A 24480-nucleotide genomic window follows, 5' to 3' on the forward strand; every position below is an offset into this window, starting at 1 on the left:
ACATATGATTTGCCGCCAAAAGACCAATATATCAGGCATCCTAGTCCAGCCCAACAGTCCAAGGTTTAAAACCTCTCAATTAACCGCCCTGCAACAGTGAAACCCTAATCCCTCAAATGGCCACATCATGCCGAGAACGAAAGAGGGTCTCCCGAAACTGGGCGGATCTACCTGAGAAAGCTACGGCCTCAATACTCTCACGGCTCGGAGCGATCGACATTCTGGAGAGCGCACAGAAGGTGTGCATGAAATGGCGCAAGGTCTCCAAGGACCCTCTCATGTGGCGCAAAATCGACATGCAAAATTATGGTGATCTCGAGGATATGGATTATGACTTGGAGGAGATGTGCCGCCACGCCGTTGATCGCAGCTCCGGTAATCTGGTCGACATTAACATCGAGCATTTCGGCACCGATGAGCTGCTCGAATATCTCGCTGAAAGGTACTAATCTTTCTTTTGTTTTTATAAATATTACAAGCAATTGTATTTTTGATTTAACTGGGCAGAATGATTCAGGGCACTACATCGTTACATTTATAATTCAAGGTGCTATTGTCGTTTGATTTAGTTTGACCCAATGTGCAGCCGTTCCTGTAAAAACCTCTAATAATATCTACCCATTTCATTGATAATCTCCTTTATATAGGGGTCAAGATTACAATAGAAATAAATGGTAATTACAATGGCAATTAAGGCTATGGTGATTGATCTGTTACATCCGTTGACCATAAACGTCATTAACTCATTCATTTATTTGTTTTAACGAAGGCACACTAATGATGTTTTTCCTTCAACACTCCCCCTTGTGCCGAGGTTAAAGATATACTGGTGCATAAGGTGTTGCATCATTAAAAACCTTGCCAAGTAACAAAACCCAATGGGAGAAAATAAAACCTAGGTCGAAGGAGAAAAGAGCACAACACACCTATTACATTTAAGATTAATATATATGTGCTAGACTCCCCCTGATGTCTGCACCTCCCCCTGATCTTTACTAAATCATGAGAGTTTTGATAACTTTTGCATATTTAATTATGCATCTTATTTGGTACGTTTTTCTTTACGCCAAATGTGTAACGACGTGAATAGAATATATTCTCATCATGTCATTTTATCTGTTTTTTTATAGGGACTATAAACCTAAACCTTTAGGTATTATTGTTGCGTGGGCGCTAAGCTATACATCGAATGAAGGTCGAGTCAAGTATATTGTATTAAGTGCAATAATGTGTCTTTACACTTGTATAGGTAATCTCATTTCCTAACACTTATTCGTCATCTTTTAATTAGACGAAAAACGGATCTATCTTTAAAGACTTCGACTGATCATGGGAGCTATGGAAGCCTCACTTTTAACCTTTAGAGTGCTTAAAAGCCGATTTATGGTTTAATCATCAATATTACAGTCCTCAAGATCCATTTTGAGACTGTGTCTTCCCAATGATCTTTTTCATTCTCGACTTAGGATTTGTAATGGCGACATCTTTTTAGTTCATCAAAAGACTATGCAAATCCATATTGAATACACAATGACATAACACATCTTATCCCTATTCATAATCAAGTTTTTTACTTCATGAATGTTTCAATTCCTTTTGTAACGCTACGTGATCTAGAATCATTTCTTGGGTGGATAAAGTCTGTTCTATGACTTTCATGTATATCTATTAATTTTGATCCCACATAGAGATATCTTGTTACAATATTCATAAGCTGCATTTATCAGTTTTTCGGAAACTACCAAACTGATAAGGTAGTGGAGTGCAATGACGTCCATTACGAGAATATCTCATTGTGGTCCATTACAAATGAATATTTTCTCGTAGTCGATTCCAGTGCGTCTAGTGAGAGACCTTGCGCCATCAGGTGAGTTTATAACTTTATATTGTTAATTCTCATACGCATCCTAACAAAGATATATGATAGGGTTTACACTTGCGGTGTCGGCTTCACCTGCCCAAATACCTATCTCTTTGTTGGTGAACTTTAGTTTATGCTGGATCGCTTCTTTCCATTGGGCCAAAATTACTACGTTGTTATTTCTCAACGAAGTATGGTTCGATATGAAGACTCAATATCCTACATCCTCATGTGATTTGTATTTGGTAGAGATCTCTATATATTCAAGAATTTGTTCTAACATATGAGGCGTCCCCCAGTGATAACCAAAATCCAGGAATTCTCATGAGGCAGATTTGAGATTATGGATCAATGGATCCAATTGTGCCAAACTCGCTTTCTTCCTTTAATAGAGTATATATCGAACATAACGTGGTCTCCCCCTCTTACTTGGAGAGCCACGGCCTATGACACCATTTATGCCACTTTATGGTGCCAACATGCCACCATCTATGGTGGCAACGCAATGCCCAAGTCCTTTTGGGTGGCGTCATGTCCTCTTCTTAGGACATTGAACCTTGCAAGCCTATTTGCAGCTAATATCTGTGATCTCATCACTTTGTGCAATAGTGGGGATCAAGATGAGACATAGTGGGGACAACGCACGACAATTCCTGTCGTTCCACTTGAACATTCTTTGTTCTTATCTTCCCCTAACGACGTGAAGACTGTCTTATCAAAGTGATATTTCACATATCTAGCGGAAAAAGAGATCACTTGTCAAAGTTGCAATATAGCGGACTATCTGGATGCTCGTCGCTAGTGAGAACATGTATTCACATTAGTTGGCTTCACCATTATGCGATGTGCCGTCGCAATTTGTCACGTAGGTTAATCTAGTTGAGCTCAAGGATTCTAGATCCGTGTTAATCCTAACGAGCTCAAGTATTTCGATCCTTCGATGTTATCGATTGTAATTCATTTTACAATGATTAAGGTAATAGCCAAAAACTAGTGAGTAATAAGTTGTTTATGTAAAAATTACATTACCATAAAAGGAAAGACTGGTGTGCATTACAATTTTACCAATATCAAGACTAGTACTTTAGTCATTTTCCGTGAGACCAAGTGGGTTTGTAACTAGCATAAGTAACATTAGTTTTAGTAGTGAATGGTGTGATGACATGTGACCAGTGTGTCGACACATCAACCAACACCATAAATTATTTAAAGTGTCCGCAAGTTGGTTGAATTAATCCACATAATTGGCATTGGATTCAATCCTTGAACACAGTGAAAATACATGTCTTTTGCATAGGATGATCTAAATCTAAATTTCTTTAAAAAATTGATAAGATTTGAATGATTAGCTTTACATACCTAATCACAATGGATATAAGAAGCATAATATGGTGTTAGTGCATCTACTTATGCATCAAAAATATCACTGTTCCGTCTTAGGGGAGCGACGAAATCTGGGAATGAAATTACATCTTCAATTCCTCCATAAAAATAAATTTAAGGATTTTGACAGTACTTTGTTTCCTTAGTTCTTACTTCTATTTTATCCAAAAAATATGAGTGTCCTAGTGTAACTCCTTTCATATACGGACACATATAGCACGACCCTGGGTATCCCAGTAAATCGTGTCAAAGCCCAAATATGCCAAAATCCTGAAGGTCAATTTATTTTGATGTTGGTGGATTTATTAAACAGTTTCATATATACTTGCTTAATGGACATATGAACTTCTCTAATACTCGGTTACATCCGCAGTCATTAGAGATAGTGCAAAAGAAGTAAATTGTAATCTCACTTATTATTTTCACATGAAATAGTCGTTGCCATAAATACTCCAAACATTTAAAGGTCTAATTCTCTCTTGTTGGCTCTTGTTACATAAGATGCCAATGAGATATATAATTAAGACATGAAAATGGAATATCGTAAAACGATATTTCCATTCCATAAGGTATGTACATTATGAATCCCGAAGGATTATAATTAGCGATCATTATTAATATTATTATTTATACTCATGGATATAGTACGATTATTCTTCAGTACTATTAATGTGGGGATCACATGATGCATTTCTTTGCATTTAGTTATTCATGCCATACTAATATTTTGTGAAGTTGCTTTACTTTATGCGGTACTTCGCAAAGTAAAATGTTAAAAATCAAACCGCGTATATCTCGATTAATATTCGAATATTCTCAATTCATTGAGAAAAAGTTATAACCTTGGTTGTATGTCAACGATTGCATCAAGGTCTTGTCCAATCTGAAAGTACCTCAATACCGAATGTCACGACCCCAAAATTTCGAGCATAAAAACTCAAATTTCGAAGTTATGAAAACACTAAAACAATCTCAATGAATCGAAATCATTTTAAATGCCACAGCGGATCATTACTGAGTTCACAATATAACTCAGACAAACCAATTATTACAAACCAAATTTATAATTCAACGTTACATCAAATGGAAATGTAATAGTCCTCACAAAAATCCACAAATAAATCCTCACCACAAGCTGGAAATAATAACTTCAAATCCTCTGAGCGATCTGTCACTTTCCGCTAATCCACACCTATGGAGTTATCCCCTACACCATCGTATTGGTGCACAGAGATTGTTAACACAAACCCGGTAAGCTTTACAGCTCGTATGAGTAAAACATAAATAAAACTCGTATGTCACCATATACAAAAATCCACAAAAACATCAATTATAAATGCACTCATGAGTGAATGGACGGCCCGTCTGGTTGTCCATAACTAATAAAATGAAAGTGCTAATGAGAAATTGGGCAACCCCTCTGTTTACCCAATGCATTTATAACACGGGTACTCATGAGCGCCGGTACACCTCTGTTACCCCTCATGTAGTACACCGCCGACATTAGGCAACCTCATGCCACCCAACGTCCAAAAATATGAGTACTCATTAGCTGATAACCAGTGTTCTAAATATCGGGATATATCGGGTCAACATGCGATATATCGGTGGATTTTTTTTCGTTTGACTTTTTTTTCGGTGGACTTTTTTTTGGTGGACTTTTTTTTCCGTGGACTTTTTTTTTTGGAGACTTTTTTTTCGATGATTTTTTTCGATAATTTTTTTTCGTTGACGTTTTTTTTGGTGACTTTTTTCTTGTTACTTTTTTTTTCTTGTTACTTTTTTTCGGTGATTTTTTTTTAAGGAGGCGATGTCGTTTTAAGGAATTTCAACGCAAATAGACAGAATGTGATTTATGAAGATGATTTTATCTCAGAAGATGAGGATGAAGAAAATGGAGAATATGATTTTGACTTTGATTCTGATGATGAGAGAGTTTATAATGCATGAATGCATAATCAATATCTCAATCTATCTTTTGTGCACCTATTTTTGTTCAATTAGTACTTAGTAGTTAATATTATTTGGTATATTTTGAATATTTTGAAGTATATGTTTATAAATATATTAAATTTAAATTAAAAATTAACAAAAACGATAAATCCGATATAATCCGATATATCTCGATATATCCCCGTTATATCCTTATTTTCCAAAACCGATACGATGCCGATAACCGATATTTAGACCATTGCTGATAACCCATATGTTACCTCACATGCAGTACTCCGACATGCCAAACACGTCCGAAGACATAAACACGTCCGAAGACAAAAACTCGTCCGAAGACAAAACGTTTTAACAAACTCCATGTTAAAACCACATACAATAATCATCGCCTCATATTGTACAATTAAATCGACATGCTCAATATATAATCTCATCGTCAAAATGACACATATTCACAACGAAATCATGACAATAAATTATATAGCAAACTATATATACGTATTTATTTACCATTAATACGAATATATATATTCCACTATATTAAATACATGTCATATTTCACTCTTTAAACTTTTGCATAATCTTACATCACCGCAAGGGTAGATTCGTAATTAAGTGAGATTTTACTCACCTTATTAACTCGAGCGTAATTCCACAATTTCCGAAGGTAATTCATTTCCTTGATTTATCGATCACCTTGAAAATATAAGAAAAGAAATAAGAATTGTTTCGTAAATCTTAAATGCCGAAACAGTAATAATAAGTTATTGTTCAGCAATTTCTGGTTTTACGAAATTACTGTTCACGGGGTTACTATTCACTTATTTCTGTACATATACACATCAATTACGTATTCCTGTACATATACATACTGTTTACGTATTTCTGTACGTATGAATAGTATTCAAATGTAAATACTGCCTCAGTAAATATTAATTACTGATTTACCCTTCTGAAATTACTTTTACATTTACTGAATGTAATTTACATTTACATTTACCTTATGTAAAATAAATTTATATTTACCGTACGTAAATCACTTTTACATCCACCACACGTAAAAATAAATTACAAATTTACCCTTCGGAAACACTGTTCACGTGCCACCTCCGAAAGGCCACGCGTGGCGCTCACGCGCCACTCACTGTGGCAGCGCGTGGGGCACACGCGCCGAGCCTAAGGCCGGTGCGTAGCACACCACCGCCGCCCCCAAAACCTTCCTCTCCTCCCCATCTACCTTCCCACAGCCTCACACCGCCCCTAGCCTCCTCTGGCATCTCCTACAATTTCGATCTCCTCCGATTCTCCACAAAAACTTCCAAAATCAATTCAACAATATCACAACCCATTCAATTGCACAACCCTTACCTCATTCACGTCGTGGGAGCACCGGAGAGTCGCCGGAGTGCTTGGACCAGTCGATCTGGGCTCAGTGAAGTGCGGCGAGGCTCCACGACGGCGAGAGACGGTGCGTCGACCTCGGGTTCGACTACGGGGGGCCGCGCAATGCTCGCTGTGCCGGCGGTGTGGTTCACGGACGACCGGTGGTGCAGATTGTCGGCGAGGGAGTGAGATCGGGGAGGGAGAGAGGAAAAGAGAGAGAGGGAGGCGCGCGAGGTGAAGAGAGTGAGAGAGAGAGTGAGGGGTTTCCAATTTTGGAAACCCTAAACTGATAAAATTCATTTATATACTCGTTTCCAAAATCAGAAACTAACTTCCGACGTTAATAACTTTCACGTCCGACGTCCGATTCGAACACGTGATGTGTCCACGAACTCGTATCGACGAGCTCTACAACTTTCGTGAATGAAGTTTTCACAATCGAGTGACGGAAATAAAAATCGATTCTCACGTCGTAAAACATAACGTTTTTCTAAATAAACGTTCCGATAACGTTTCCGTTTTCGATTTCCGACGTCACAAGGCGGAACAAACACGATTTATAATTTTCACAAACTTTAAAACTTTAGGAATAATCTATTAAATCGTCCCGAAAAATTGGGTTATTATACCGAAAGTTTAGGCATATATAATAGCCATTACAATTATATCTTGGAAAATTAGTGACAGACTGTAATCGAAGTCTGAAATATTTTAAATTGACATAGATTTGTGTCGCTCTTAAAATTGAGGAGCTTTCTCCTCGTAATTTGATATTGAATATACTTTTTCAAATTGTCGTACTCTCATTATTCTATACTCTTTTTGTAAGAGGGCATTCCATTACTCATATCATATCCCCTATGCATTTTTTAAACAGTACATTGTTATCAATTGTCATGGATCGGTTTGTATGAACCTACATGTTCATAATATTTGTCCTTTGCTTTAGGGTTATTTCTTCATTATTATTCATAGTTCGTTCTGAGAATTTTTTTCTATTATTTTTTTCTGAAAGATATTTCTTTGTCTTGAGAGACATTTATTTGTCATTCAAGATTTTAAATATGCTTCCAAGTTACGTGCAGGAAAACATGTTTGCAGAATTCGATCATAGTTGAGCCTTGGTTGACTTGTAGGGAAAGTCGGTACTCAAATTCTTTAGAGTCCAATATATGTTGTGTTGGTTTAACTAACTGTAAATAGAGTACGAGACTTATTAGTTTCGAAGTCAAAGTTCTAAATAGACTTACACGCAAATTAAGCATACCAAAATACATTATGGCCACTTTGGAGCTGTATGAAGTTGCTTTATCACAATAAAGATATACAATTTAATTAATTTTCAAGAAATACAAATCGGATTGCAAGACCAAGAATTAAAATGGTCGTATTTTTCGATGCTTCATGAAAATACTTTATCACAAGAATATGTTTGTCCTCTCTTTGTTTTTGAATTATAAAATTATCATGAAATTTCGTTATCATGACAATGCTCATATCATATGCTAAATAAAAAATTATATAAACATAGCATATGCAACAAATAGAGCATATCATTTAACATCGTTAAGTAATTTAGCAAGATTAAGCAATATACACAAAATAATTTGCTCACATATGCTCAATAATCATAATGCCAAAAAGTAGCATGATAGTTTATTCACATGCCGAGCAACAAATTTATTTGATAAAATTGACATAGCATATAACATGTTCAAAATTCATAGAATACTTTGCTCACGTAACATGCATAATTTCATATATATGAATGAAATTTTATAAGCAAGAAATATAATTGAGATCTTACTTGCATGTGACTTTCCCATATAAACCACATATTAAGCGATTCTTGATCTCATAATTCCATGTTGCTTCATTGTCGATTAGATCATCGCATTTCTTGCATTAATCGCCGTAGTGTAAGTGATACGTTACATACAAAACAATTAGAATTATATGATTATGTCACATTTAATCATATATATATATATTTAACTTACCATAACAATAAGTGGTAAGTTGACAACAAAATAGGAAATAATTAAATGGTAAATTACATAATTACCGTATAATATTTTGGTAAAACATAAACAATGAAATAGTGAATTAAAAATCACTATGTTATAATTTTTAAAATTACCTTTTAGTTTACCACTTCAGTAAATTCTGATTTCCCAAAAAAAATTCCTTTTTTTTCGTGGATCGAATTGAGTAGATCCGGGTCGAGTGCGTAGGTGAGATCAACGCAGTGAGAAGGAGGGTGGCATGCGGCGCCGATGGATCTCGTCATCAGGTGAATTATGGTTTAATAGCTTGATCACGTTGTGCCCTAGCTATATACTTGGGATTAACATTTAACAGGTCGTCAATATTCAATTATATATAAGAACTTCAAGCAGTAAAAGAGCATAAGAATTTTCTTATTGTTTGGAAATTTGTCATGCCCCCATTCGCTCATGCGGCTGCGGTTTGAGCTTCCAAGTTTGTCGTCGGCCATTATGTGCCACATAGGTTCGAAAATCTTAGAACACCTACGAATCGGCGCGTTCTCTTTCTTCAACACCTTAGTGTCGCATGACCGCATCGCTTGTTTTTAACATCCACATGAAACCCTAAATTGAGAAACAATAAAATCAGCATAGAAAAGCTCACATATAATTGAATTGTAATCAAACATGAATTGGTATAAATTATCTTGTTGCTCAGGTATCAATCTCGTTGCCCCCACTCTAGCTTGGATGAATATAATGTGTCAGAATAAAGGTTGTGCAGGTTGAAGGGCTGCGGCAGAATTTTGCTAGGGTTTTGATCTCTCTCCTTTTCTTTGAAAAACTCAATGGTTAAAGTCACGTGCTGATAACGTGTTGTAGAGAAAAATGGAATGATCTACTCATCTCATTGATAATCCCCTTTATATAAGGATCAAGATTACAATAGAAATAAATGGTAATTACAATGGCAATTAAGACTATATAATGGTGATTGATCCGTTACATCCGTTGACCATAAACGTCATTAACTCATTCTTTTATTTGCTTTAACGAAGGCACACTAATGGTGTTTTTCCTTCAACAAAGACAGTTTTGTTTTATGATTTTTGTTTTAACATGTAGAATTCATAATGTTGTAACACTGCAGATATGGGGATATTTTTTGAGCATTTGCCCTCTCTAAGCTGATGTCATTCAAAGTGCATGGATATGTACATTTTAGTTAGGATAATATATATATGTCAGTGTTGTAATCTCAAGACTTGATATTAAAGTTCACTGTCTAATATTTTTATGCTGTTGAACTTTTTGGACTACATTTATGTATGTTTAACAACTAACATAGTTATCTAATGCTTTTCATAGTTCACGTGGAATCAGACGCCTCCGCTTATTATGTTGTGAAGACATCTCGGATGAGGGATTGGGTAAAGTGGCTTCTAAGCTTCCGTTGTTGGAGGAACTTGACATTACTCTGTGCAGTAATATCTCCTCATGAAGCTTTACAAGTTGTGGGACGCTCTTGCCCTCTTTTGAAATTGTTCAAGTTTAACAAAGAGTGGTGTACGTTCTCAGTTGACGGAGATAGGTGTTCTGAGTTTCATTTCAGCAACTATCATCGACATATTCTTAATGCTTACAGAAAAAGAAATCCAGTGCCTTTTAATTGGGAAGACGTGGATTACGATGCAGAGGCACTTGCTATAGCAGGAAGCATGCATGGTTTAAGACACCTCCAGCTTTTTGGGAATAAGTTAACAGATGATGTAACGACCCTAAAATTTCGAGCCTAAAAACTCAAAATTTCAAAATCGTTAAAACACCAAAAACAATCTCAATGAAATTGAACTCATTTAACGTGCACAGCGGATCATCACTGAGTTCTCAATACAACTCAGAAAAACCGATTATTACAACCCAAATTTATAATTTAACATTACATAAAATGGAAATGTAATAATCCTCACAATCTCTCACAAAACTCACAAATAAAACATACCAATTCTCACACACCAATCCACGCTAGTAACCTCTCCACAAGCAGGATACGAACGACTTCGAGTCTCCGGATTCGTCACTCAATCTCTACTAATCAACACCTGCGGAATTATCCCCTACACCATCGAATTGGTGCACCGGGATTGTAAACACAAACCCGGTAAGCTTATAGCTCGTATGAGTAAAATGAAAATATAATTCGCATATCAATATATACGAAAAATCACAAATCAACAAATATAAATACCCTCATGAGTCAATGGACGGCCCATCTGGTTGTCCCAAAGAAATATGAAATAAAACGCTCATGAGAAATTAAGTAACCCTTCTGGTTACCCAAATGCATTTATAATACGGGTACCAAGAACGCTGGTACACATCTGTTACCCCTCTCGTAATACACCGCCGATATTGGATAGCCACCCGCTACCCAACATCCAAAACAATCTGAGTACCCATGAGCAGATAACCACCCGTTACCTCACATGCAGTATTACGCTGATATTGGGTAACCACCCGTTACCCAACATCCAAAACAATCTGAGTACTCATGAGCAGATAACCACCCGTTACCTCACATGTAGTACTATGGCGGACAGACTAGAGCTCTAACTGTATCGTAACTTTCGCCCGGTCAAAGGCTAGGTTCCGACATGCCAATCACGTACAATAATCTCACATCATATTGTACAAAATCAAGTCCGTAGACAAATCAACATTTTAACAATCTCTGTGTTAAAATCACGTACAATAATCACACATCATATTGTACAATTCAAGATTATATGCTTGATATAATCACGATAAAATCATAACAGTATATTATATAGCAAACTATATACATTCGTACTTATTTACCATTTATACAAGATATATATGTAGTCCACTATATCCTATACATGTTATATTTCACAAACACATGCTCACTACACAATTTTTCGTCATCAAAATGACCATTTCTAATGAATTAATAACAGTATATAATATAACGAACTATATATATATGCACTTATTACCATTATACAGTATATATGTAATCCACTATATTGTATACATGTTGTAATTCATCATTAAATACTCATGCAAAATCTTGAATCACCGCGAGGGTAGATTCGTAAATATGTGAGATTTTACTCACCTTATCGACTCGAGCGAAACTCCAAAAATTCCGAAGCTAATTTCTTTCCTTGATTTGTAGATCACCTTGAAAAGATAAGAAAAGAATTTAGAAACGCTTCGTAAACCTTTAAATGCCGAAACAGTAATAAACTGTTATTGTTTAGCAATTTTTGGTTTTCACGAAGTTACTGTTCACAGTTACTATTCACTGTTAATGTTCATGTATTACTGTACAATACACAAATACTATGTATTTCTGTACGTATACATACTTTTACGTATTTCTGTACGTATACATATTGTTTACATATCTCTGTACGTATACATACTGTTTACGTATTTCTGTACGTATACATACTATTCAAATGTAAATACAATCTCAGTAAATAAAATTTACTAAATTACCTTTTACAAATTACTTTTTACAATTACTGAAAGTGATTTATATTTACATTTACCGTTAAAATTTAATTTACATTTACTGTACGTAAATAAAATTTAATTTACATTTACTGTACGTAAATAAAATTTACATTTACATTTACCGTACGTAAGTAAATTATCAAAATACCCTTCTGGAATACTGTTCATGCGCCGCCGCACGTGGCGGCGCGTGGGGTGCACGTGGCGGCGCGTGGGGTGCACGCGCCACCTCCGGCAGGCCGCGCGTGGCGCTTACGCGCCACTCACTGTGGCATCGCGTAGGGCCCACGCGCCGAACCCAAAACCGGCGCGTAGCACGCCACCGCCGCCTCATTTCTCTCCTTCTCTTCCTCCTCTTCCTCCCCACTGCCTCACGCCCCCTCTAGGCCACCCCACGCACTCACACGCGCCGCCTAAGGCAGCGGTGCTCAACCCTCACCTACACCTCCGATCCTCCTCCAAAAACCTCCCAATTCATCCAAAAACCTCCCAATTCATCCAAAAACATCACACAATCGTCACACAAACATCTCAACATGAATTAAATGCATCCTTACCTAGATCGAAGTCCAAATTGCGTTGGAAACAATCGAATCGTCAACAAGCTTCACGCAGGAACTTCCCTCGTCGATGCGGCTCTTTGGCGGCGAGACGGGGCACGGCGTGCTAGGGAGGGGCGGTGGAGGGTCTCGCGATGCCCTAGGGAACGGTGGTGAGGGACACAGCAGCTTGGAGGCGACGATCGGGGTGCGAGGCAGAGGGAGGCTCGGGGTGAGAGAGAGCTCTCCGCGGCGAGAGGGAGCGCCGCAAGCTCGGGGTCGACTGCGGAGGAGTGGGTGATGCCTCTGGGCTAGGCGGTGTGCACCACGGCGGCCGGTCGCTGAGGTTGCTGGCAAAGCTCGATGGAGGGAGGGAGAAAATGGGGGCGGGTGAAGGGTTTTCCAGAAATGGAAACCCTAATCCCTAAATTTTCCTATTTATACCAGTTTCCAAAATCGGAAACAAACTTCCGACGTTAATAACTTCTACGTCCGATGTCCAATTAGAACGCGTCACATACTCACGAACTCGTATCGACGAGCTCTACAACTTTTGTGAAGAAAGTTTTCGCAACCGAGCGACGGAATAAAAGTCGATATATACGTAGCGGAAATGTAACGTTTTTCTAATTAAACGTTCCGAGATCGTTTCCGTTTCTCGTTTTATAACGTCGCTACCAATCACATTCATTCTAATTAAAATTCGAAATTTTATAGAATCCAAATCAAACTAATATTGTTTGAAATTTTAGGGTTATTACAGATGATGGCTTAAGAAGTATTGTTGATTGTTGTCCTGATCTTGTCTCACTTGATCTGCGCCATTGTTTCATTCTTAATCTGGATGGAGATTTGAGAAGAATATGTCATGAACGATTTGAGCAATTGTGGCTTCCACATGTAACAACCCCAAAATTTCGAGCTTAAAAACTCAAAATTTCAAAGTCGTTAAACACCAAACAATCTCGATGAAATCGAAATCATTTAAAATGCCACAGCGGATCATCTCTGAGTTCAAAATACAACTCAGTCAAACCGATTATTACAACCCAAATTATAATTCAACATTATAACAAATGGAAGTGTATAATCCTCACAACAACCTCACAAGATAGTCACACAAAATCCTCACACAAGCTGGAGATAAATAACTTCAAATCCTCTGAGCGGTCCGTCAATTCCCGCTAATCCACACCTGCGGAGTTATCCACTACACCATCGAATTGGTGCACCGGGATTGTAAACACAAACCCGGTAAGATTTACAGCTCGTATGAGTAAAATGAAAATATATAACTCGCATATCAATATATACGAAAATCCAGAAATCAAACAAATATAAATGCACTCATGAGTCAATGGACGGCCCATCTGGCCGTCCCAAAGAAATATGAAATAAAACGCTCATGAGAAATTAAGTAACCCTTCTGGTTACCCAAATGCATTTATATTACGGGTACCAAGAACGCTGGTACACATCTGTTACCCCTCTCGTAATACACCGCCGATATTGGATAGCCACCCGCTACCCAACATCCAAAACAATCTGAGTACCCATGAGCAGATAACCACCCGTTACCTCACATGCAGTACTACGCTGATATTGGGTAACCACCCGCTACCCAACATCCAAAACAATCTGAGTACTCATGAGCAGATAACCACCCGTTACCTCACATGTAGTACTATGGCGGACAGACTAGAGCTCTAACTGTATCGTAACTTTCGCCCGGCCAAAGGCTAGGTTCCGACTTGCCAAACACGTACAATAATCTCACATCATATTGCCAAATCAAGTCCAAAGACAAATCAACATTTGAACAATCTCAATGTTAAAATCACGTACAATAATCTCACATCATATTGTACCAAAAATCAAGTCCGAAGACAAATCAACATTTTAACAATCTCAATGTTAAAATCACGTACAATAATCTCACATCATATTGTACTAAAAATCAAGTCCGAAGACAAATCAACATTTTAACAATCTCCATGTTAAAATCACGTACAATAATCTCACATCATATTGTACAAATCAAAATCACATGCTCGATATATAAATCTCGTCATCAAAATGACATAAATCACGATAAAATCATAACAGTATATTATATAGCAACTATATATATATGTACATATTTACCATTTATACAATATATATATAATCCATTATATCATATACATGTCATATTTCATAAACACGTCCGAAGACAAAAACTCGTCCGAAGACAAAACTCATTCGAAAACAAAACTCGTCCGAAGACAAAACGTTTTAACAAACACCATGTTAAAACCACGTACAATAATCACACCTCATATTGTACAAATTAAATAACATGCTCAATATTTAATTCTCGTCATCGAAATGACAAATCCCAATGAATCTATAACAGTATATAATATAGCAAACTATATATATATGTACTTATTACCATTTATACAATATATATATAATCCACTATATCGTATACATGTCGTAATTCAATATTAAAAACTCTTGTAAAATCTTGAATCTCCGCAAGGGTAGATTCGTAAATATGTGAGATTTTACTCACCTTCTTTCCTGCGTGCAACTTCCACGACCCTGAAAGTAATTTCCTCACTCGTTTCGTCAGTCACCTAATAGCACGATAAATGCTTAGAAAATGATACTTAAAATATCAGGTGACGAGTTCAGCACAGCTAAATGTTGTTCATAAAACATTGTTCACGGGAACACTGTTCATGTTTACTAATCACTTTTTTTACTAAACCACTGTTCACAGTAACTGTTTTACCAAAACACTGTTCATAGTACTGTTTTTACCACGCACTGTTCACATTCACTGTTACAGGTCACTATTCACAGTTACTGTTACAGATCACTATTCACAGTACTGTTACAGATCACTATTCATGCGGAGTTAATATTCACAGTTACTATTCATTCGGCGTTACTGTTCACCGACCGCCACCAATCATCACCAAATTTCACCACCACAACCTAAACAACATTTCCAACAACTTTCTAGATGACACCAAGGTCTAAATCCGAGCCTAAACAGTCCAAACAACGAAGAACATAAATTCGGCACTATTCACAAACCCTAGAAATTGAAATTTTGATTCGGGTACTTACACTTCGATTTGGCTCGATTCCTTTTGTGGGAATGTTGCTGGGACTGAGACAAGCAAAACCCCTCAAGAATCTCGAGCCATGGTGGCCGGAGGAGGCGGCGCCGCCACAGCAGTAACTTCCGGCGGTTGCTACACCGTGTGTGGTTGTCGCCGGAGTGCAAGGCGTAGCCCAAAAGATGGAGCTCGTCGAGCCCGTCAGTTTGATAGGTGGCACGACACGAGGCGACGTCGGATGGTGGAGAAATCAGCCGGAGAAGGTTTTTGTGTCGGGTGAACAGTACCCGAGCTCGGGTGAACAGTACCCGAGCTGATTTTTAGAAAAAATCTGATTTTCTAATTTTTAATCTCCTCTCCTTCCTTTTATACTATTTCCAAAATCGGAAACGAACTTCCGACGTTAATAACTTTCGCGTCCGACGTCCGATTCGAACGCATGACATGTTCACGAATTCGTATCGATGAGCTCTACGACTTTCGTGAAGGAAGTTTTTACAACCGAGCGACGAAATAAAAGTCGATCTATACGTTGCGGTAACGTTACGTTTTCTAATTAAACGATCCGAAAACGTTTCCGTTTTCGTTTCGAAATGTCGCAAACCTCCAATTGTCGTCTTGAATTAATTTCACAAGTTTAACACTTTGAAAATACTCGACATTTAGTTTCTAAAAATTCGGGTTATTACACCACATGATTCCACTGAAAGCAAAGAATTTGTTGCTAGATCTGAAGCTTATTGCTTTAAATGGACAGAACTTCCGGATGATCTAACACTGATGATACTGTCGAGGCTTGGAGGGATTGACATCCTGACTAACGCTCAGAAGGTATGCCCAAAGTGGTTCAGAATCTGCAAGGACCCTTTGATGTGGCGCACCATTGACATGCGCAATCATTTTAGTTTTGATAACGAGTACAAGCCCTTCTTCTTCCATGAGTTGTGCGAAAAGGCTATAGAGCGTAGCTGTGGTAAGATGGTTGACATCAATATCGAGAACTTTGGCACCGATGAGCTCCTTGAATACTATATCGCTGAGAGGTACTTCATTATCACCAGTATTGGATCATTTATTAGTACCATATGTTTCAACATGATTGTTATAATTCCATTTTCTTGGCTTACATGTGTTGTAGGCATCTTAAGCTATATATTTCCATTAAAACGGTGTCTTTTAAATTATTAATTAGATGGTGTCTTTGAGAATGAAAGAGACTGTTACTCATAATACCAATATAAGGTCCTAAACTCTAGCATATCCAACCAGTGTGGATTTAACACATCTAAGATTTCAGCTCTTAATAGTTGAGTAGCAGGCCTCTTACTGATCAAACTTGATAATGAATACTGTATATATTCTCCATAAAGAAGAATTTGTTCTTAATGATTAATTTACAAAGTTGGGAGGCTTTAAGTTAGTAAATTTGAACTCCTAAATTGGTCTTGTTCAGTACTCTCCTCTTGTTGATAGTCATTACTCTGCTGTTATAGTATTTTGAAGCCTTAACAATCACATTTAAATGCTGCAAACTATACAAGCTTCTGTTTACTTTAATTGATTACTTTCATAATTGTGCTTTCAAAAATAAACGAACCACACCGTTTTCCCTTACATATATATCACCAACTAAGGCAACTAAATATAATGTAAATAATGATTTCAGATCATTTGTAATACTTCAAACTGTTATAGAGCAATTTAAATTGCAATCTGTAGAAGGTAAAAATATATGCAGGACAATGTTGAGCTTAGATTAGCATGTTAAAGTAATGAAAAAGTCAGCGTATGTATTCATAATAATGTTTTATGGTGTACGTGTATGGATAGTAGAATAAATTTGTCCTGAAATTTATATAGAATCTTTGAAGCTTCTCTTGTTGAGTGTATTTCTGTGAGCTATGGCTGACATATTTATTCTAAAATTTTCAAACAGTTCAAGTGGACTCAAACGCCTCCGTTTAGTTGGTTCTCATAGAATAACAGATGAGGGGCTTCGCCGAGTGGCTTCGAAATTTCCAGTGCTAGAAAAGCTGGACATTTCATTGATCGAGGAAATTTCACCTGAAACACTGGCAGTGATTGGACGCTCATGCCCTGTAATGACCCGATTTTTCGGAGTCAAGTAATTTGAAATTTCAGAGATTATTGGAGTTTATACATTTATTAAACGACATTTGATTGCTTTGCGACGTTGTAAATCGAAAACGGAAACGTTATTGGAACTTTTATTTAGAAAAACGTTACGTTTCCGCGACGTGAGAATCGACTTTTACTCTGTCGCTCGTTTGTGAAAACTTCTTTCACGAAAGTTGTAGAGCTCGTCGATACGAGTTTGTAGACATGTCACGCGTTCGAATCAGACGTCGTGCGTGAAAGTTATTAACGACGGAAGTTAATTTCCGATTTTGGAAGTGGGTATAAAAAGGGAATTTTGGAGATTCGGGTTTCCATTTTCGGAAACCCTTTCTCTCTCTCCTCACCCCGCCTCCCTCTTCTCTCTCTCCCTCAGAAATTCGCCGCCGGCGATCTCCCGACCCAGGCCGCCGGGGCCTTCACTGCCTGTCCCAGGAGCATCGCACGGCCCACCGCAGCAACTCTCGAGCTCGCCTCCGTGAAGCCACGCGACGTCTCCAAGCTTCTGCGATTCCTCCACCGCTGTCGAGCACCACCTCTGGCGATCTTCTCGGCGGTTCTACGCCCTCACGAGGTAAGGGTTTGCTTGTTTGTTGGATTGGTGTGTTTGGTTGTCGATTTGGTGGGGTTTTGGTGGTGGATCAGAGAGGATACCGCCGCCTTAGGCGGCGCATGAGGCGGAGTGAGGTAGTCTAGAGGCGGTCTGAGACTGTAGGAAGGAAGAGGAGGAAAAATAGAGAGGTTTCGGGGCGGCGGTGGCAAGCTACCCGCCGTTGTTAGAGTCGGCGCGTGGGATCCACGCGCTGCCACAGTTAGTGGCACGTGAGCGCCACGCGCGGTCGTTGGAGGTGACGCGTGTACCCCACGCGCCGCTACATGCGGCGGCGTGTGAATAGTTATTTTTAAACAGTAATTTTGTAAAATTTATTTTTACGTACGGTGAATGTAAAAAGTAATTTACTATTTACGTACAGTAAATGTAAATTTATTTTACATACGGTAAATATAAATGTAATTTACGTACAGTAATTGGAAAAGTAATTTCTGAAAGGTAAATCGGTAATTATGATTTACTGAGGCAGTATTTACGATTGAATAGTACATGGATGTACAAAAATACGTAAATAGTATGCATACGTACATAAATACGTAAAAACTACGTACTCGTACAGAAATACGTAATTAATATGTATTTGTACAGTAATACGTGAATAGTAATTTCATTAAAAAACCAAAAAATGCTGAACAGTAAAATATTTATTACTGTTTCGGCATTTAAGGTTTTACGTAACGATTCTAAATTCACTTCTTATCTATTCTAGGTGATCGATACTTCAAGTAAAGGATTCAAATTGGAATTGTGGAAATTACGCTCAAGATTATAAGATGAGTAAAATCTCACAGTGACGAATCTACCCTTGCGGAGATTCAGGTTTATGATAAATTTTAAAGAATGAAATATGATATGTATATGATATAGTTGATTGTATATGTGTATAAATGGTAAAATAGGTACATATATATGATTTGCTATATTATATACTATCATAATTTCCATTGCGAATGAGTTCGTTTTGGTGTTGAGATTTAATTATGGAGCATGTTGATTCAATTTGTACAATATCATGTGATGATTGTTGGTACGTGGTTTTAACATTGTGTTTTTTTAAAACGTTTTATGTCTTCGGACGTGTGTTATGTCTTCGGACGTGTGTTATGTCTTCGGACGTGTTTTATGTCTTCGGACGTGTGTTATGTCTTCGGACATGTTTTCTGTCTTCGGACGTGTTGGCATGTCGGAACCTAGCCTTGGCCGGGCGAAAGTTACGATATAGTAGAGCTCTAGTCTGTCTCCCGAGGCACTGCATAAGAGGTAACAGATGGGTTATCGGCTTATGAGTACCCATAGATTTTGATATTGGATAGCAAGTGGTTGTCCAATGTCGGCGGCGTACTACATGAGTTAGGGTTGTTAATCGGTTCCGGTTCCTGACAGAACCGTTGGAACCGAACCACTTAAGGGCAGTTCGGTTCGGTTCTTGGGAGGAAAAAATGCAGTTATCCCTAGAACCGAACCGTTTGAGATGAAAACGGTTCAGTTCGGTTCTATTTTCCATAAAACATTACGAACTGTTGGATCTTTAGGGTATTATCTTGGTCGTAGATTTTATATTTATGTATTCAACCCTTATCGCAAAAAGCACATAATTGCAGCACTTCGATGACTTCCAGTTCCAGACCTCGACTCTTTGAGTTTCTTCCGCTCCCAACTTCCCATAATCAAGAGACCCATAATCGTTTAAGACCCATAAGCTCCGTCAATTCATCTCCATAATCAATTTTCAATTCGAATCGGACCCAAGCAGTTCAATTCTCAACCTATGAAAGTCGAAACCCTAGTCGCAATTCGAAAGGAACCAAACTCTTCCACCTCCCTCTCCTCCAGCTCTCCTTCTCTTCCACCTCCGACCGCAGCGTCTACTTCCACCATCGCTGCGCCAATCCAGGCACCATCGATTCCACCTCTTGGTCTCTACGTTCGATTCCGACAACCACCGACTCCGCCCAATACGCACCGTGGCGTCCAATTCCAATCCGTAACACAGTCTCTCAGCTCTCATTGATAAGGTTTGTGAACTCAAACCCATAATCAATTTTTTTCTTGCGCTTTGCTGACGAAATCTCAAACCCATAATCGCAAACTCTGAATTAAAACAAATCTATGTAATTTGTTGTTTTCGTTTTAAGATCAGATGGAAATGGGGCTTGAAATCTCGTTCTCAAAGTCTCGATCTCGTTCCAAGTCTCAATCTCAGCCCTCTGCAGTCTACTCATAGGCGCGAAGTCTCTGAAGACCCAAACTCTCGTTCCAAGTCTCGATCTCGTTCAGGTCAGTTCTGTTGTCTCATCAACTATATATTCAAGCTAACAATCTGTTTGAACATAAGTCTTCACCTTTTCCACTTTGGAGTTTGATTTTACTTGATAAAGTGTAATAACTGTGTTCTTTTACATGCTAAATCTAGGAGCTGAAGGTTAAGCCTTGCCATGTGGTCTTTGCTCTGGCGGTCCAAAATCTTGCATATTTAAGTACTGCTGTTTTTCAGGTAAACTTCTTTCAGTACTGCTGTTTCATATTTGAAGCTAAAGAATTTCTCAAGTTCATGTACTGCAACATCCATTTATTGGAGTTCCTGAAGTGTAATGTGGATTGTTGTAGTATGGATCATGTAGAGAACTTGAGAGGTTAATGATTGTTTGTCGAAGATTAGTATAAGAACATAAATAGAACATTTGTTTTCAAGACTATGATGTTTTAACAACTGCTGTGTGTAAATGTTTGCAATGTCCTTGGTTGAGTTATGCTTGCTACTTATTGAGAAAGTGTTTAAGCAGCACCTGCACATGTGATGGGTGCTTTTGTTATGAATCATTGAGCAATTTTGTAACTATTACGTGGTTTGTACCTTTACTTCTAGGAACTGAGTTTAGAATGATCATGTGGTTCATTTTTTTTTTGATGAATTTTGAATCTGATCTACATTGTTGTTTGCGTATTTTAAGCTTTAAATTCAGAATGTGTAAGAGTGTTAGTTGTCAAGCATGAATTTTTTTTGTGGCATAACCTTTTTCCTATGTGGTTGTTTGAGTGGGCTAGAATAAGTGTAGCTGTGGATGATGGTTAGAGCCAAAGTTGGTACCTGGTATCACCTTCCAACCATGTTGTTGCAGCTGCCAAATTAATTTCAGTTTTTATACCATATTGGGAAATTTTTTTTCCACATTCATTTCAGAGCTTAGAGTTTCTGTTATTTAATTATTTCCATGCAATCTTGTATCATCTCTTTGTGCTTTAGTCTGAAACATCCCTAGATCAGAGTGAGTAACACTGCATTGCCTCCTTTGTTTGTGGAATGTTTTATCAATATCTGCTTTCTGAAACATGAACCCAAGTTTTATAAAACATTGATATTAGCTATCAGGACTCACAGATTAAATCAATGCGAGTGGCTTGTACATCTAAAGTATTCATCTTCATGTTTACTTAGGGATGCTTATGTTTTGTTTGAAAGCATATAGACACCTACCTTGTAATGTTCTGACTTGATTTATAAGGAAGGCGTCTTCACCAGTGGGATAGGTAGATACTAGAGAAATACCCTTAATTGGTGAAAACACAAAATTTATTGAAATTTTATTCTTACTGTGGCTTTGAGTTGTTAAAAGGTAACTCTGTTAAATGGGGGTGCAATACATTCCAGAACCAGGGGAAATGGAGACATATCAAGCCCTTGAAGCTGGTATGATTTTGATTTGTTTTCTTAATAAATTAAAGATTAACTTTGTTTATTTAATGCTTTGAAGTTGATATGTATTTACATTCTTCATTCTTCTCATTAATGTATTTTTTTTCTTGGTGTAGAACATATAAAAGAGGCTCTTAACAAGGCAACTACTCCAACTAGTGCTGCTTGTGCATCTACATCTGCACCAAGTGTGAGAACTACCCAAAGTTCGGAGGCTTCAATTTCAACCCCTACAGCTACGAACAATAGGAAGAAAAGGCAGAAAAAAAATTAAATGCGGAGAATCAGAAGCATTTGGGAAGGTATGAACTGAAGATGTTATAGATGATTATCATTGTAATTTGCTATGCTTTCTTGACTATTTGATGAGTTTGGTACTATGGTTTGTTATTTTGTAATCTGGTGAGTCTCCTTAGTTTACCACTAAGACTGAGTTGAGTGAGTTTAATATTTTATAAAGAAAACTTGAATGTTGATTGAATGATTGTAATTTTGTAATCATGAAGCAAATTACTCTAGATAGTAGCACTATTAGTTGATTTACTTTGTTACAGACTTGCACAATTGCATCTTGCCAATATCATCAAGAAACATTGATGTTTAATTGTTTATACAGAGTTTCAGCTATAGTTTTTTTTTGGAACCGTTTTGAGACCGGAACCGTAATGGAACCGTTAGGAACCGAACTAACCGGTTCCTATTATGAAAAAAAGAAAAACCGAACCGTTTAAATAATACGGTTCGGTTTACGGTTCCACATATTTTTGGCTGTTTTGGAACCGTTTACAGCCCTAACATAGTGGAAACAGAGGTATACCAGCTCTCATGAGTACCCGTATTATAAATGCATTCGGGTAAACAGAGGGGTTGCCCAATTTCTCATGAGCACATATATTTTCACATTATTAGACAACCAGATGGGCCATCTAATGAGTCATGAGTGCATTTATAATTGATGTTTTGTGGAGTTTCGTATATATTTTTATGCGAATTGTATTTGTTGTTTTACTCATACGAGCTGCAAAGCTTACAGGGTTTGTGTTTACAATCCCGGTGCACCAATTCGATTGTGTAGGGGATAATTCCGCAAGTGTGGATTAGCGAAACTCGACGGACAACTCTGAAGACTCGAAGTTGTTTATTTTATCTTGTGGTGAGGATTTGTGAGGATTTTTACATTTCCATCTGATATAATGTTGAATTATAAATTTGGTTTGTAATAATCATTTGACTGAGTTGTACTATGAACTCAGTAATGATCCGCTGTAACATTAAAATGATTTCGATTTATTGAGATTGTTTTAGAGTTTTCATTACTTCGAAATTTGAGTTTCATATTCGAAATTTTCGGGTCGTGACATGCCCTCTTCTGAAATCATTAAAATTTAACAATAGGTGGTTTCATGAAGGCAGATATGACAACCGTTACAAGCGTGAGCGGAATGACTGTGCACTTGGTATTACAGGGACGATGTGTGGTTTACACCACCTCATGCTGTTTAGGAACTCACTGACTAATAAAGGTTTGTGTGCCATTCTTGATAGTTGTCCTCATCTTGAGTCGCTTGATCTGCGCCAGTGTTTCAATCTTAGATTAGGGGGAAAGCTGGGAAGAAGATGTGTTGAACAAGTTAAGAAGTTGCGGCATCCACATGATTCTGTCGATGACATTGACCCATCATATGATTTTGTTTTTGATATGTAGGCACTTGGGTGTTGAGATAGAGTTGGAAGCTTTTCACCGTGCCGTCCTTTAATCCTTTGCTTATTGCTGTTTGTTTGTTAGACAACTTATGTATTCTTGTTTTATTATGGGAGTTTAAACTATATGATTTGAATCCATTTTATGTTCTTACTGCTATTAACCTATATCTGACTTCTGAGATTGCCTGTTTGCTTAATCATATATCCCGGACGTGAAGAAACATTAAGGAATCTTCGTTTTCTTTGCCTTGAGTAAAGAACTCTAATGGCCAATCCCGGCCACAGTGCTTGGCTGCTTGCCATTTTCATTTCATTATAGTTAATCTTACGTTCTCCATTCATTTTTGGTTGTGGAGTTTAGGTCGGAGAGAGATGAAAGTGAAAGAAGCATGATGCTCAATTAGCTAGGTTATTGTAAACTTGCTATATCTTTGGCCAACCAAATTCCATAAGTAATCTGGTTGCAGTAATACACATTCAACAATGCTTCCATGCCCAAATAGGACCGCAATATCTTTTAATCATGAAGAAATAGTACTACTTGGTACTTGATTAGTTCTCTCTCTTACAAAT

General features: G+C 37.6%; 1 long non-coding RNA gene and 1 pseudogene across 1 annotated transcript; one reads left to right on the forward strand and one right to left on the reverse strand.

The window, feature by feature from the left end:
* The first annotated feature begins 116 nt into the window (after positions 1-116).
* Positions 117-23908, forward strand: LOC126786882 (putative F-box/LRR-repeat protein 23; annotated as a pseudogene).
* On the reverse strand, positions 13552-16050 carry LOC126788339 (uncharacterized). Its single transcript, XR_007671357.1, has 3 exons — positions 15768-16050; positions 15205-15268; positions 13552-13857 (listed from the first exon to the last, which is right to left on the reverse strand). It is a non-coding gene; the product is annotated as an uncharacterized LOC126788339 (long non-coding RNA).
* Positions 23909-24480: the final 572 nt, after the last annotated feature.

Source organism: Argentina anserina, chromosome 3 (genome assembly GCF_933775445.1).
Source record: "Argentina anserina chromosome 3, drPotAnse1.1, whole genome shotgun sequence".
NCBI classification, from domain to species: Eukaryota; Viridiplantae; Streptophyta; class Magnoliopsida; order Rosales; family Rosaceae; genus Argentina; species Argentina anserina.